This window comes from Sturnira hondurensis, unplaced genomic scaffold (genome assembly GCF_014824575.4).
Source record: "Sturnira hondurensis isolate 20B ecotype Veracruz unplaced genomic scaffold, ASM1482457v3 Scaffold0005563, whole genome shotgun sequence".
Lineage (NCBI taxonomy): Eukaryota > Metazoa > Chordata > Mammalia > Chiroptera > Phyllostomidae > Sturnira > Sturnira hondurensis.
Window position 1 is genome coordinate 3,763,573 of NW_028078194.1, and position 13,586 is coordinate 3,777,158.

At 40.7% G+C, this 13,586-nt stretch overlaps 1 protein-coding gene across 11 annotated transcripts in view; it reads right to left on the minus strand.

The window, feature by feature from the left end:
• Positions 1-13,586, minus strand: part of CPEB3 (cytoplasmic polyadenylation element binding protein 3) — a 184,004-nt gene that overhangs the window by 50,713 nt on the left and 119,705 nt on the right. The window lies entirely within an intron of this gene.

A 13,586-nucleotide genomic window follows, 5' to 3' on the forward strand; every position in this document is an offset into this window, starting at 1 on the left:
CGAATTGGGAGAATCAGCAAAAACTTCAAAGAGGACAACAGACCCTGAAGGGGACAACTCTGGCACTCGCTGCCACACTGGCATTCATGAGTGACAGCTGAGCGAAGGCCCGCCTTGAGCTAGTCCAAGCCTGAGTGCTCAACTATTCAAGCTCTACAACCCCCCGAGCTTTGCTAAGTCTCTCAAGCTGTCACCTCCACTCCCAGTTCTGCTACTGATCTCAAAGGAAACCATCGCCAATACAGGTCTCCTCTGGTGCATGGTGTGCCAGAAAGATAAGTAGTGGAAAGGTATAAAACACTCACATTCAGAAGATTCTCATACCTCAAAGATGTTAATCAACTAGCCTAGAAGCAGAGCTCTCTGGAGTCCTGGGCAGCTTGTAATGACATTGGCAGTGGATAATGAATAATGAGTACTTTTTTTAAAATCCCTTTTCCAAACTCCTCCTCTCCTATACAGAGCATCCAAGTAGACATAGCAGGAAAAGATCAAGTCCTACTCAGCACACCAAGAAGGACCAATGCAACAGGCAGAAGCCAACAAACAAGGAGAAGCACCAGCCCACAGGAGTGAGCTGAGGCAAGAGAGAGGCCGCCTGCGTGTAGCATCCAGAGCTCTTTTCCGGGCTTTGCTCTCAAGCTAGATGGGCCAGAGGGTTCAGCAGGGGGCCAGGCAAGAAAAATAAATCCTAATCGCAAAACTCTAGAAGATAATACACCATTTCTTCATATCTTTTCTCTTGTGGAAACAGTATCAAACTATCACCATACCCCAGGGAATCTATTAAAAATTCAGTATGTTCATTTAATGTGAAAACATGAATTCCACTTGCCCAAGAGACTATTAGAGATGAGTGAGTTAAAAAATGCAACCTTCACAAAGAGAAGGTGTTACCGTGTGCTCTCGAACCTCCTGCATCCCCAGGTTAAATCCTGGTACAGATCGTCCACGGAGGTCCTCAGGGGTGTACGGGACATCCTGTTCTAGGAGAGCACGCTGTCTGTGTGCGCTATGCACAGACACATCAAAAAGGCCTGGGCGTGGGGCACGCCAGTACACTGGGCCTGTCCCCAACTCCTTGCCACTGGAAGGCCACCGGGCTGACTGCCCCTTTCCTGCACGTCCCTGACCACTCTCTACAATCTTCCGCATCAAATCCTGCACTGGGTTCAATTTGGGCATCAGAGGAAAGGAGGGTATGTCCCCATAGCAGCTGCGTAGCTCCCACAAAGGCACGCGGATCTCCGCTCAGGCCTGTCTCAGTCTAAAAGGCAACACTGGCAGTGAGCAGAGTGAGAAAACTGGGAGTCACAAGTAAAAGCCCGTGACAATGTTATTACCAAGAAGAATATCTCCAAACAACTTACTTCCCTTTCCCAGGAAATGGCCCATAATATGCTACCAATTTCTTCAAGATGGCTCTTTCACAACAAATCATCTCTATGCCCTGGTCAGCAAGCTGCCACTCTCAATAATGACAATATTATCTTAGCACTACAGGTAATGTGTGTGACTCAGATCCAGCAATTTCCTTCAATCCTATTTCCTATCTCAGGGCTCCCAAAATGCACCAGAAACACTACAAATCACTCATGAAAACAGCTTTATGATACTTTTGTCTACTAAAACACCTTCTGATAGATAACCCCTAGGTCAAGCAAACCAAGATGACAACAGAAATCAGGGGATTAAAAAAACTCGGGGAGAAAGACTCCTTCAAATACATTTCTCTCTTGATCTTCAAAACTTCAAGGCCAAAGTAAACAAAGTAGAAAAAGATCCCTTCAAGAATAACAAGGTAAATGTGAGGTAGAAATTAAAGCAATGATTTACTAAAAGGCAAATTCCACAAGGTACTATGCAAAGAGTTCTGGACTAGCAATCGGATGGTCTGGATTTGGGTCTAAGTCCTAACATTTACTGTGTGTGGTAAGAACAGCTAATAGCTCCATCCACTGAGCATCTACTATGCACCAGGCACTGCTCTAAGTGCCTTATGTGTATTAATTCGCTGCATCTTCACACACACCTGTGAGGTAGGCACTATTTTAAATCCTGTTTTACAGTTATAGAAATTACAGAGCGATTAAGAGACTTGTTCAAGGTCATCTTGTAGCTGGTAAAACTATGAACTTGAATATTAATTAAACACTTCCAAGTCGTGGTTCTTTTCTCTGTAGAATGAAACTAAGTATTTGTCCTGATTATCTTATAGAAATGTATGTTATAAAATAATATATGTGAAGATACTCTGTAAACTCTATATGTGAAGATAGGATATCATACAAGTGTCAAATTTTCTTTTATTGCATTTTCAGCTATTTATGTGATAGTAAAACTGTTTTGCATATGACTCACTTAAAATTAGAGTTTAAATTAATGATATATACTTTTTATTATGTATTTATATGCATTTGATAAAGGGCAGTAATCTAGATAACAAAGAGAAACCTTAATTGAAGTTTTTTTGAATGACAGGTTGACTATTACTGTAAACAAACAAAATAACGGAATACTTGCTTCCATGTATGATTAGCCATTTCCACCAAGAAAGAGAATAATCAGATGGGGTATCTTTGCTGATATTAATATACTCTTTAAATAAAAGCCCATTATACCTATAAATTAAGCTCTTCAAACTGTCACTATGATCTCAGGTTCTCCTATTAGTTTGAAAGATATAAAAAACTTTTCCAAAAAATGATAAACTTCCCCACCTTTGAGCCAGAGAGAGATAACAGGGTTATAAAACTCCTCAAGTGTCAGAACTGATGACCGTGTTTCCCAAACACCTGAGAAGGATGTGGGTGTTCTGGAGACACGGTGACCTACAAAAGGCCCTCAACTCAGAGCCAGTCTGTGGGTGGGGAAGCGGGCTCTGGGGAAGCAGTAGGAACCCCTGGCACTATCGCCATCGCAGCCCTGGATCGCAGGCAGAATAGATGGCAGAAAACTGCGTGCTTCCCACTGGTGCCAAGCAGGCTGGGGGAGGAAGGGCAGAATAGTGAGGGATTTGGGGACAAGCCTGGACTGGCAAACGCACTTCTCTGAGGTGAAGACGAACAGGAAGGTATGGGGGGTTGGTATATGTGCTAAATTGGGAAAATTCCATTTTACTTGGCCACGTTTTTAAAGGGAAAATTTAATTAAAAGATTTTTTCTCTTAATACTTGAAAACACATTAAGTATAACAACCTTCAAAATGTTCTTGGCTACCTTTCAAAAAACAAAGCTCCCTGAGTGCTTAAACACATCACTTTGCATGTTATAATTTTTTAATACAGATCCCTAGTGCAAATAACCACCACCACCACCTTCGCAACCGCAAACGTCAGTTCCCAACTGCTTACAACGTGCTGGGCACTTCGCTAATAAGCACTTGACGTCTGTTAGCTCTTTTCATTCTCACAGCAATTCTGTGAAGTAAACACGGTTGTTACTATTACCACTTTATAGACGAGGAAACCGAAACTCCAAGAGGTTAAGGGACACCTCAGATTAAAATCTAAAAACTAAATTTAGAATTAACACCTAGGTCAGTTTCCAGAGCTCTCACTCCTTAGCCATTAACTTACACTGTCTCACCTAAAAATGGTGAGATAAATTTTCATGTGTCAATTTACTACTTATTGTCATTTTGTGATAAGTCATTGGCCACAGAAGTGACAACAAATACTAATAAACTAAGAAAGTATTTTAGCAACAAGAAGTGGTCACCTGAGCGTCAGTCCCAAAATTCAAGGCTTATGCAGCTACATTTGCTCTAACGCCCACAAAATCTATATTTAGGAGAGTTAAAATGAATTCCAAAATAATCATGAGAAGTTTAGATTTAGTTTTATTTAGGTCAATCAAATTTTCTTATTTAGTAAAGATGTTTATTGGTTTTCCATGTATTTTTAAGTTGTATATTTAGAATAAAGGTTCTTGAAGGATTTAAAGAACAAATTTCACCAAATTAAATAAGATTTTAATAAAATGAACATCACCGTAACAGAAATAATCGACTTAGGCAGGAATTGTCAGTGTACCCTAAAACCAGCGGGTGAGTTTGGGGAGGGAATACAGGATAATCCCACAATCTTAAAGCGCCACTGCACAGACGAGCATCGCAAAGGGAGGGAAAGGTTCTTTCACAATGGAGGAATCTGGCAGATAAAACCCCAACCAAGTGATTGAACTCAACATCACCAACGAAGGGCAAACTGACATCGCAATACTCTGTACAGCCTGTTCTGTGTCCCTCTGAGTGCGGCACACCCATCTACGCAGTCTTCCCGCTAACAGCGTTTCACCTGCCTCTCATTAGGAGGAAACAATCAGATAATTCCAAATTAAGTGAAGAGAGAGACAATAATTAAATCTAAGGCAAGCCTATGACTAGCTCTTAGATTCAAAAAAATAATAAAACGGCTCTAAAACACATTACTGAAACAATCTGGGTGTCTCCTGTTCTCAGGAGACACGCTGCAGCACTTAGGAGGGGTCTTGATGTCTACAACCTCTCTCAGATGGCTCATTAACAATATGCATGTACAGAAAAAAACACGCAGGGACAGAAAAAAGGGAGAAAGCAAATGTAGCAAAATGCAAGCAACTGCTGAATCCAGAGGATGGCCACATAGGTTTTCTTTGTCCTAGTCTTATAACTTTTCTGTAGGTGTGAAATTTTTTTTAATAAAGATTTGTAAAAAAATAAAATAAAAAATTTAAAAACCACAATGTGATCTTTCTGGAGAAGAAAGTAATATACTCTCCCATTCTCTAAAGAGTTGTATGGTCTTTTGAAAGACCCAACACTTCTTAAAATCAACTAATGCTCTTAGTGATTTATAGTTTCAATATCAACTACAATAGGAATATAATTCTTGCTTCTAGGGCTGTGCCCTGAGCTGCTGCTGCCTTCAAAAAATGGTGAATAACCAAGCAACGGCCGCTTTCTGATTAAGCGAGATCAGCCTCAGTAGAAAGGCCCCAAAGCCTAAACAGGTAGAAAAATCTCTCCTTACACAGAAACCAAGCTCCCTGATTTCCTATGACCTTCCTAGAGAGACCTGAAGGGCATCTCTCCAGACAGAGCTGCCTGAGTTCAGACTTTTTTTTTTTTTGGCAGAAGAAGTCTGTTACAAACATTCTCTCTGACCTTGACTTTCAGGTCAGAGGACTTCCCTGGTTTGCCTCAGGAGTCTGTCTTTGGATTCAATTCAATACCAGCAAAAATATTTAGAAGGTACAGGCATGATGCTAGGCACTGAAGCTACAAAGATGAATAAGCTAAGGAAGAGCCCTGCCCTAGAAAAACTCAGCCTGTACATAAATAAATAAGAAGGAACACGAAAAGTGCTGTGTTGGGAGTATGTCCTACAGAATACTGGTGAGAGACAAATGGCATCCGAACATCAGGAAAGCTACAGAGCAAAGGCTGTATCTGAGCTGGAGGAGAATTACTTTTCCAGGAAGTAAGGGCACTCCAAGGTCAGGAAGGAGCAAAGACATGGAAGGGTCAAAGGATCATTTCACGTGGACAACATGAGTAAAGTTCAAGAGTTAGACTAGAGGATTGGGGGCGCTGGGTGGGAAGAAGTAGAGCAGCTCATCAACCCTCTGCCCGCTGCCTGGAGAAAACTGCGGGCCTCTGAGCTGGATTTCTTACAATTTTCCTCTTGAATGAGCACATCTGATCTCTAAGATTTACTGAACACTTACTATGTGTGCTAGGAACTGTGAGGGAATACTGACATGAGCAAGTTCTCCTTCTCAAAAAATTGGTAAGCTCATGAAGAATAAGTACAAAAAGAACTCTAATCTAGAAACAATGCATTAAGGATCCTAAGTAGTATGTTTAAAACATATTTTTTTACAGTTGAACTTCATGGAAAGAAAACGGATTTTTTCCCCAGTAAAGCCATTGATAGAAAAATCAGGGAAGACCTTCTATAGATGGTAGCACAGGATCCAAAACTTAATAGTATGACACGGGTGAAAAACTGACAAAGGACATTCCAAGGAAAGGAATCAGCCTAAATTAAGATGTAGAAATGGTTCTTCGGGTAGTGAGAAACTCCATGGATTCCTAAACATCTCCCTTGATTCAGAACCAATCTTACTTCTTTGACTCGACGTACTCAGATATTTTGAGTTCTGCCCGTTTTGTCTATTACACTAGTAACTGTCGCTCTGTGGGCTTGTTGCTTGGCAGGCAGGAGCGGGGAGGTAGAAATGAGCAAGAAAATAAGTCTGACTGGTGGAATCACCTCACAGGAGTTGAAAATTGCAATCTACTTCTGTGTTCTTAGTTAAGTCCTGCAGTCCAGGGCAGTGACCTTGAGAACCTGGGCTTAAAGTCTGCTCTTTTTATGTAACCACACATTCCCTATACAAAGAGGTCCTTGTGAAATCTGCCAATCTGTCAGTTTTCTAACAGTTAGTTCTAATAAGCACCTGATGAAAAAAACTGAGACCAGACTATGGGGTGTGAGAAGGAACTGAACGAAATATGTGGGCAGTTTTATTATCAATGAGCATTACCATTTTCATCAGGGGGAAGGACACTAATATTATTTAGCACCTTTCAAACCTAAGTATTGTGTTGGTGTATAGGTGCACGGTCTCACATAATCCTTTCAATAACCCAAGTAGCATTAATCCTGAGTAATATAAACTCAGATAAGTAGACTGAGGTTCAAAGATTAAATCACTTGCTCCATGTCACATAGGCAGTAGCTGCTGGTGCCCACAGCTGAGTCCACAAACGCCCAGCTCTTGCCCTGCTGCTTGTTTTCTCCCTCATCCAGCATCAGACAACTGGCAAATTCTACACTTTAACCTAGCAGACACTTTCCTGCAGATGATACTTTAGTCTGGCCATGTATATCACCAGAACTTTAACAATCTAATTTCTCCTCCCCCGTGCAATTTAATACTCCCCTAGTGAATTGTTTTAATCCTCACCCGAGGATATGTTTTTTGATTTTAGAGAAAGAGGAGGAGAAGGGGAGAGAGGGGGAGTGGAGAGAGAGAGGGGGGAAGAGAGAGAGAAATAGAAATATCGATGTGAGAGAGAAATACCAATGGTTGCCTCGTGTACGTGCCCTGACTGGGGATGGAACCTGCAACCTAGGTACATGACCTGACTGGGATGGAACTCTCAACCTTTTGGTGTATGGGACAATGTTCCAATCAACTGAGCCCCCCGGCCAGGGCTCAAATATTTTTTTAATACTGTCAATGGGTTTTCTCTGTTGAGAAAACATTTCCCTTTCTCAAGACAGAGGGTATCCATTCTATTCTGAAAGACAACCCAAGTCTTTGTTCTCAGCTTTCAAAAATTTTCACCAGATCCTCCCAGTCAACTTCTCATTTCAAACTCTTTCAACTGACATGTTCTCTCTTGGTCTCACTTGCTCATAGCCTTAGCCCTTAGCCAATGCCTGACTATCAGTAAGTCCTGTCCCAAGCTACACCCTCTTCTAACACATCCTCTCTGCCTCAGCCTGCTAAGCCTGAACCTTCCATTTCATGTCCTGAAATCTCTTTTCCTCCAAAGAAAGTTCTCATCAGGGGTTATTTTGGCTTGCACCCCTTTCCAGCACTTCTGCCTGGTCCTAGCAAAACAGGTGTTGTCGTGATGGACTATTAAGATGTCCCTGTTATTTGTATGTCTGCTCAGACTTTGTCTTGTGTCCTGTACGTTCCTACTGCCTACTCCTTTCTGTACCGTCCCTTAGGCTATAAATGCTTTGAAATAGAAGACTAACTCTCACCATTCATCTTCTGATAAGTGTTTAATAAAACAATTTAAACTGAGGGCATGCTAAGCTTTTAAAAGCAACAATAGGATGCTGTTCCATCTGTCAAAACAGAAAAAAATCAAAAAGCCCACTCTTGCTGCTCTGCAGTGCAGTTTCCGTATTTTTACAAGAAAATCCTTCCTGAGAATAAAAACTTCAATTGATTAAATATTAAAATACAGGACTCACCAAAGAGAGTGAGCACTACAAGCCACAGCCTGTGTTCAAAAAAGGGTGGGAGGCTTAGAACCTGCAAAAGGTTAAGTATAGGCAAAAATGCCTTTGTGTCTCAGTTTGATTGGTTTATGTGACTCAAAAGGTGGAAAAACTTTGATTCTGGGCCTAAAACAACACTGACTTATTTCCATTCAAGTTATGCTACAAGGGGAAAAAATGTGAAGTTTGAAAACTTTCCTTCCCAAAGCCAGATTTAGAAAAATTGAAAGAAAGAGAAATAAATGCCATGGATCCAGCCCGTTGTCGATTCGCAATGACCTATTTTGTTCATTTAAAGTGGAGCCCCTTTCCTGTTCTTCAAACAGCATCCTCTTACCTAGTTGTCTCAAAGTCCACCTGAATCCCACGTGGCCTGATTTACGCCAGGTTCACAAACTGTGCTGTTATTGTATAAACTTCCACAACTGCATGACCTTGTTCGTTAGCACCAGCCGTCCAGCCAGTCCGACCAGTGCAGAGGAAACACATGTCCACCAGCAGAATGAACCACTCAGAAGTACACACTTTAGTCAAGGTGGGTGGGAACCATCAGAGCACAAGGCATGCATCACTCTTGCATAAACATGCGTGACTGTTACTGTTCCTGTTCACCTGGACCCTGTGCCCTTGGACTGCCAGAGTGAAGCTGGCTGCCCGAGTGGGCTGAGGATGACAGCTTCCTCCATTCTGCGGCCAGCATCACTGACTTCTGAACACAGTTTCAGAGCCACATGGCCAGTCTCCTGTCCAACATCTGCAGCTGGATACCATCCTCACCTCTGCCCCAGAGGCCTGTGCCAACAGTGGCAGTGCAGCTGTGCTTACTGCCCAGGAGATGCCAGCTCCTCTCCTTGGCCCTAGCCCCATCACAAGAGGAGAAACCAATGACAGTACCAGGAACAGCTGCTTAGTACAGAACCAGGGGTCAAAGGCTCAAGGAATAGCTCATATCCAAAGCTGCTGTCACTGGAGCTAAGAAAAAGTCCCCCCTCTCTAAGCCTGTCATGCCCAACTTATCTTCCTAGCTGCCACACTCACAGTCCCATGCTCAAGGAAGCAGAACTAAGCTGTTTTTGTTTGTTTTAAACATGTAGTCAAGGATTCTAAGGCCACTAAATCAGGATGGCCTATGTCACAGTTAGGTATCAAAAGATGAACTGGGCCAATCAGATTCCTTCTCTCTGGAATTCAACTAGAAATGTGGAAACAATTTGCCCACAAACAGAGATGAACACATATGCAGGGAAGAGCTGAGTCATGATAATGGTAGGATCTTACAATGAAGAAGTTTCCACTGTTCCAACTCCTGCAGCCTGCCACCCCCAGCACAGTCTCCACAGCACCAGGTTCTACCACAGCTTCTATTTGGGGGCTTCCTTGTCACTAATAACCACATTCTCAAGGTGAGGTAGCACAAGAGAACTGCTCATATTTGCCATCAAAAACTCAACCACGAAGCAATGCACACATGTCCAGAAATGGTGGGACGACCCAAGAGGCAGGATTCCCTGGTGCAGCTATAGCTAAAGGGCATCTGGGAAGTACAATTTCATGTTAAACCAGCTCTTGGAAACATCCCAACACTCAGTGTGAATGACAGAATAGAAGAACTCAGGAAAAAGCCACAGACCACTTTCATTTTTAAATAGCTATGAAAGTGTACCATGGGTCATATAGCTTCAGTTACTAATTTTTATATAAAATACAGCCTTATAAATAATAACACAATCATTATTTATTATAACAAATAATCGTGATAATGATTTATTAACTATTAATAAACCATTATTATTAACAATAAATGATCAATTAAATAGGTAGATTTATATTTATTCGTAAATAAAAGAAGAGGTGGAGGAAAAGGCAGACAACTGTATTTGAACAATGAAATTTTAAAAATGGAAAAAAGAAAGATATGAAAAAAACAAAAGATATCAGGCTGTCCAAAAATAAAGTGTAGAATTGCTGGGTCAAAAAGCAGTTCCATTTTTAGTGTTCTGAGGAAACTCCACACTGTTTTCCACAGTGGTTGTACCAGTCTGCATTCCCACCAACAGTGCACTAGGGTTCCCTTTTCTCCACAACCTTTCCAACACTTGTTTGTTGATTTATTTATGTTGGCTATTCTGACTGGTGTGAAGTGGTATCTCATTGTGGTTTTATTTAATTTTTTTATTCATTTTTTAAAATTTATTTAATTGTTGTTCAAGTATACTTTTCTGTCTTTTACTCCCATCCCAGCCCCTCCCCTGCAGTGCTCCCCACCTCCCTCCCATTTCCACCCCCCTTAGTTTTTGTCCATGTGTCCTTTATACTTGTTCCTGTAAACCCTTCCCCTTTTCCTCTGATATTCCCTCCCCTCTCCCCTTTGGTCACTGGCAGCCTGTTCTCTATTTCAGTGTATTTGGTTATGTTTTGCTTGTTTGTTTTGTTGTTTAGATTCCTGTTAACAGTGATGTCATATGGTACTTGTCTTTCACTGCCTGGCTTATTTCACTCAGCATAATGCTTTCCAGTTCCATCCATGCTGTTGCAGAAGGTAGGAGCTCCTTCTTTCTTTCTGCTGCATAGAATTCCACTGTGTAAATGTACCATAGTTTTTTGATCCATTCATTTACTAATGGGAATCTAGGTTGCTTCCAGCTCTTGGCTATTGTAAATTGTGCTGCTGTGAACATTGGGGTGCATAGGTTCTTCTGGATTGGTGTTTCAGGGTTCTTAGGATATAATCCTAGGAGTGGAATTGCCAGGTCAAAAGCCAGATCTATTTTTAGTTTTCTTAGAAAATTCCGTACTGTTTTCCATAGTGGTTGTACCAGTCTGCAATCTCACCAACAGTGAACTAGGGTCCCCTTTTCCCCACAGCCTCTCCAGCACTTGTTTGTTTCTTTGTTTATGGTAGCCATTCTGACTGGTGTAAAGTAGTATCTCATTGTGGTTTTAATTTGCATCTCTGATGGCTAGTATGTGTGGTGGGGAAGGGGGAGGGAGAAAATGCAGACAACTGCAACTAAACAACAATAAAGCAATTTTTAAAAAGTGTGATTTCTATTATGGGTTCTAAGAAAATATGTGAAGCACAGAGTTTCAGGATAATGTTGCTTTTTGACCTTGTCATATATATGTATAGAAGGGGCCTTCATTATATTGCCAGTGTACATGTTTAGGGACAAATGAACATTGAATCTAAAAAATAAAAAATAATAATAACACAATTTACCAGATTAGATACTTTAAATCTACCTTCCTTTCCCACAATGATACAGACTAGCAAAACAAATAAAAATGACTTCTTTTATAATTCACCAGGTAAAATATTATAAAAATCTGTGTGCACTTTGGAAAAGACACTTTACCTCTTTGAGTCTCAGTTTAAATTGTGTTAGTAAGATGATCTTACCAGGTCTAAAATCTGATGGACTCTATTCTCTAAGTAAGTGATAAACTCATCATTTGCAAAGATCCAACTCGTTCATTCAACAAGTATCTGAGGGCCAGCCATTGTAAGGCAGGTATGCAAGGTACTGGGTATTGAGCAGGGATCAAAACATAGTATTAAAAACCCTACTCTCATTGAAACTTACAGTCCAATATGGAACACAGACAGAAAAACACATACAATTTTTTCAGGTCATGGAAAACACTTTGAAGAAAAATGAAATGAAGGAAAGAGGCACAGAGAGCAAGAGGACAGAGGGGCACCTACTTCATAAACAAGGAAGTCAGAAAAGATCTCTGTGTTAAGGTGATATTTGAACAGAAGTCTAAGGGAAGAGATGAGCAGTCCATTCAGAAATCGGGAGGAAGATGGTTTAAGACAAAAAGAAGGGCTAAGACCCTAAGAAGCCTGAGTTGACTTCGATGAATGACAAAAAAGTCAGTGTGGCCAGAGTAAGGGAGAGACCGATAGGAGATGATGCCACAGAACACCCAAGACTCAACACAGACCTGAGGAAAAGGTTTAAAGCGTCAAGTACAAGATCCATACTAATGTGTTCTTGGCTTCTGCAGGGGTCCCTTATTTTCCAAACACACGGGCAAAATGGTAAGTCCACAAATGCAATGTACTGTTTTTCTAACTTGGAACTAAGCAAAAAAATGTGTAGCAGATGTCCAAATTAGCACAAACTTCAATAAAGAAAACTGCTTTGGGAAGCCATGTGATATCAAATCCGGAGTCATTAAGATTTTCATTTCTTTTAACTTTGGTTAAGCTTTCACAAATTTATCCTAAAGAAACCAATATGAAAGAAAAACCATACACAAAGATATATTAACAGAAGCACTATGTGTAATAGCCAAAATGATCAACAAGCAAGTAAATTATAGAGCAACAATAGGCGAGGAAGCCTCTTTAAAGATATGAAAATTAAGTAAAAACATAGGAGGAAGGAGAATAAAAAATAATTTGCTATTACATCCCCATAAAAGATCTTTTTTATATAAAAACTGCAAAGAGACAGAAAAATGATGATGGTTGGTTCTTCCGTGGAGGCAGGATTATTCTTACTATTTACGAGATAACACTTGCTCAATGCAAACCAGGCTGCTTTGTTCTGGTTTCACTACTTCACTACCATATTAAGGCCTATGTTCAGGACAATAGAAATTACCGTGACTGCCTACTCGACAAAGCAGGCTGCATGCTCATCTCCACTCCAGGAAAGACTTCTCAATAACCCTGCACTGGTGCTGATGACTCTTCTTTCTTGCCACTTCTTTCCTTTAGCCTCTACAGCCACAGACGACTCCCGACCCTTCACTCAACCCACGACTGCACTGCCATGTCCTCTTCTTTTGCTTCCTAACAAAATGTACTCATTAACTGCTTTTCATTTTCTTTTCACTCCTTGCTACAAAGATGACTCTTGAAAGATGTAACCTCCAGCTACTGTCTCTTTTCTCAAAATCCCTAACCACACTTCCAATTGTTCATTAGTAATGTCTTCTCAGAGAAGAGGTGAGGACATACCAAACTCTATACATATTTAATTACACCAAACTGGTTTTCTCTATAATGTCTCTTATTTTTAGCAGTGCCATGATTCTCCCATCCAGTAGAAGGAATTTCTAGTACAACCTGGCCATCACATCTGCCACCATCATGATCTACTCTCTATTGCTAAAAGCCATTGGTCCCCTTCTCCCTGCATTTGACTAATAACTCGGTGCAAATGTCTTAGGTCTTCATGGTCCCCATTACTTCTTATGAGCCTGGTCACTGCCAACTCCTAAATGGTTTTACTGATCATGCTTAAAAAAACAAAACCATATTAAAATAAAATAAAATAAAATAAACCCTGTCTCTCACTTAAAAAAAAAAGCCTTTAACGATATCTGGGCACTATGAAAGTATTCCATGTGTATTTTCTCATTTAATCCTCAAAGTAAACCAGAAGTAGACACTATTATTTTTCCATTTTGTAGATTTAAAAAAAGACAGAGATTCAGGAAGATTAATACTCCAGAGCCTGTACTCTTGATCACTGTTACCAGGACCAAGTTCTAGGTCTGGGAGAGAAACAAGCAAATAAACCTGCCTTAATTAAGGCCTGCCTTGAATATGCAGGGCCAAAC